Raw genomic sequence first — 3,712 nt, 5'->3', positions numbered from 1 at the left:
TATATTTCGTCATCTTTTCCATTCGTCTCTCGAAAGCATCTATTTTTGCAGAAACGGAATCAAACTCATGGCTAGAATCGGCTCTAGCCGCTCATGCGAGTGGGAGGCTGTATTATCAAAAATCTTGTGAGCTTCGATTGCGGTTTTCTTCATAATGGAACCACCAGCTGCTGTGTCGATGTCTTTTCAATTAGCAACGTTGACACCTTGGTAGAATATTTGTGCTATTTGATAAATGTCTAAACCGTGCTGAGGACATCCTCTCAACAACTTTTCGAATCTTGTCCACGCCTCATATAATGTTTCATTTGGCTTTTGCGCGAACGTAACAATTTCTCCTTGAAGTCTCACGGCTTTAGATACCGGAAAGAATCTTTTAAGAAAATTTTCAACTAAAACATCCCATGTATCAATCTCTCCTTCAGGTAACGATTCTAACCAATCTTTGGCTTCTCCCTTTAAAGTCCGGAGAAACAACATGAGATAGATCTGTTCATCCTCAACTTCTCTGATTTTGAATAGAATACAAATCCTATTAAAGGTTTGAAGATGTTCGTTTGGATCTTCTTTTGGCATACCACTATATTGGCATTGATTAGTTACCATGTGTAGGATTTGTCCTTTGATTTCATAATCTGGCGCATTAATGTCTGGTCGCGTAATGGCATGACCCTGTCTAGTGCGTGTAGCTCACATTCGATCTTTCATACTTAGAGGTACCGTTATTTTCATATTCAAAATTGTTGAATCCGAATCACTAGAAGATTCTGATTTAACGGTTTGTGGTTCAGGAGGAATGATTAGTGGTTCAGGATCTTGGAATTGTCCTTGAATATCCTTCAGGTTCTCAATTGTGAAGTCGGGTTCAAAAAATAGATTATCAGAAATTTGAATTGAAGTTCTTGTTCGACTAGATGATGATTCTAAAGAAAAATCAACGGCGACAATATTGGCTAGATGTCTTGATCGAGTTACAGGAGGTGAACGTATGAAAGGTGGTGAACATTTTGCTCGGTGCATTCACAGAATATCCTATTAGTTATAAAGATAAAAATTATATAAGTTATCAAATTAATATACTTTTCTAATTTTGCCCACGTTTCAAATAGCCAAAAGATGCAGCAGGTAGCCAGGACCCTTTAAATCGGAAGCCCACAACTCACCACTAACAAATCCAACTATTACTACGAACCAGAAAATTTTGGATGTCTATCAATTTAATCGCTTTTTATAATTTTTCGTCGAAATTTTGAAATAAAAATCTATATTCAAAAAATTCAGGGTAGAAATGAGAAAGAAAAAGCGCGTCGAAAAATAAGAGTCGAAAAACAAACGGTGAAAAAATAAAAGTCGAAAAACAAGCTAAAACTTGCGTCTAAAGGTATTAAAGCTTAAAGGGAATTCTAAACGAAAAACAGCAATAACTTAAAAAGGCACTAAAATTTATAAACTGCGTCGCAAAATTCTAAAGCACTTAAATCTTAATCTAAAGAAAAAGCACTTAAGAGATTTTACGGCAAAGCCTAAAAATCTAGAAATATAAAATAACTACGGCAAAAACTAAGTTTAAAACTAATTACGAACGATAAATTTACAAATTACGAATTAAACGATAAAAACGATATAAATACAAAAAGAAACTAAAGTTATAAAAATACAATTTTTATAAAAATATTATTTTTATATTATTTATATAAAATTACTTAATTTATATAATTAATAAAAATAATAAAACTTAATTTTACAAATTAAAACTAAAAACTAAACTAATTAATATTTTAATTAAAACCTAATTGTATTAATTAATAAAAATTATTATATAAACCGAACCCTAATTTTGTCGGCAGAGGTTTCAGACCTGTCAAATCAACTCATGCGATCGCATGAGTATTCTGTTATGTGGCCATGCGGTCGCATGGATTCTGGATCCAGGCCAAAAGTTGGGCTGCTACAGTGTTCGGCCCAGTGTGTTTTTATTATTTTTTTTCTTTTTTATATATGCAGGCTCAAATTGGGAGTGCAGATTCAAAATTATGCAGGCTCAAAATAATGCAGATTCATACTCGGTTTTTTTTTTTTTTTATGATATAAAAGATAGATAATAAATTTATATTTTAAAAATCTAAATAAAAATACTTTTTAAAGACAATCTCTTAAATATATGTATATATTTTTTTAACACTTATTACACACACAATTATATTTTTTCAAAATTAAAAATTATATATTTTTACACAAATATACTTTACAAAAATATAGCGTTTTTTTTTTGCGTCCCCGGCAGCGGCGCCAAAAATACTTGATGTGTGAAGTAGAGGTGTACGAAATACTATTATTGTTTATTTCAAAATACGATGAAATATTACATAAGTTTTATTAATTTACAGAATGGATATACCTAAACCTTGCTACAACACTTATAGGCAGTGTACATAATCGAAGAGTAGTGTAGTTTTTAGTAAGTCCGGTTCGTTCCACAGGGAGCTAGCGATTACGTACTATATTTTTAACAACTATATTTATATGAAATATATATAATTATATATAGTAATATTATTATTATAAAAGGGGGTTTTACCGTTTAATGACCGGTTTGTCAATTTTTAATAAAGCGTGAAGATAAATGACAATAATTAAAGTGCGTAAAATAATTAACAATATTTAAATGACGATATATAAAATTGCGATAAATAAAATTACAATAAATAAAATGTAAATAAAAGTACGATGAGAAATATAATAAAAGAATTATGCTTATTTAAACTTCCGTAATCATGATGTTTGACGTTTTGATTTTAATTTATTATTCTGGGTTAATTGTCATTTGTCCTGGATTATTTGATACCTATCTGGGTTTTGCCCATAATAGTCCATCGGTCATAATTATAAAATGCTCTTCAAATTAACCTTATTCCCGAAGTCAAATATTCCAACTAATTAGGGATTCGAACTGTAACAAGGTTTTAATATGTAGCGACCCGACAAAATCGTCATTGACGGCGCCGTCTACTTAGGTCCCGTTACGTTGTCATAAGTCTTTAAAATGACGTTTGACCAAAATATGTCGCATTCATTTCAAATGTAAAAGTGTTTCAGTTTAGAAAGGTAGTTCCACCACTAGTTACATTACAATGTTTAACGTAAAAATGAAACCTATGCGACACAATTTTAAAAGTAAGCCAAAAGATGCTCCATGTATGCATATATACTCGACATCCAAGCAAGTATCAAAAAGAGTGCAGAAGCATGTATCACATAGCGTTCAAGGACCTGAGAAAACATATAGAAAACTGTCAACGAAAACGTTGGTGAAATAATAGGTGTATTGGTAACGTTGTTTTTGAACCACAAGATTTAATATAGTTGATTATCCAAATCGTTTGTATTCCAAAAGTATGTTCGCGAGCACCCAATTATCAAGACTTAACTGTTTTGTACCCTGTTACGTAGTGTTAGAACATACACTATACTCAAAAATATATTTCATCCACTAACGGTAGCGAACCGTCGGAATGAGGGCTCGTCAAGCCCAATGTGATCACATAACATAAGTTCACGTTTACACCCTGCAAGTGTAACTAATGATAATTGAATTGAGGCTTTTTGTTCAAACTCGCTGTGGAATGTTTGTTTTCGTACTTGTGTTCAAAGCATAAAGTATGATACGTATATGTTTCTCATCCCATAGTTTAAAAGTAAAAGTTGTTGAAAA

The 3,712-nt window shown here is 31.7% G+C and overlaps 1 non-coding gene across 1 annotated transcript; it reads left to right on the top strand.

Moving 5' to 3' along the window:
- Nucleotides 1-241: 241 nt before the first annotated feature.
- On the top strand, nt 242-348 carry LOC139869904 (small nucleolar RNA R71). The gene has a single exon (XR_011766486.1). It is a non-coding gene; the product is annotated as a small nucleolar RNA R71 (small nucleolar RNA).
- The last annotated feature ends 3,364 nt before the right edge of the window (nt 349-3,712 follow it).

The sequence above is a fragment of the Rutidosis leptorrhynchoides genome, chromosome 9 (assembly GCF_046630445.1).
Source record: "Rutidosis leptorrhynchoides isolate AG116_Rl617_1_P2 chromosome 9, CSIRO_AGI_Rlap_v1, whole genome shotgun sequence".
Classification (NCBI taxonomy): domain Eukaryota; kingdom Viridiplantae; phylum Streptophyta; class Magnoliopsida; order Asterales; family Asteraceae; genus Rutidosis; species Rutidosis leptorrhynchoides.
The sequence above is the reverse complement of the archived record's forward strand: the minus strand, read 5'-3'. Positions and strand labels throughout refer to the sequence as shown.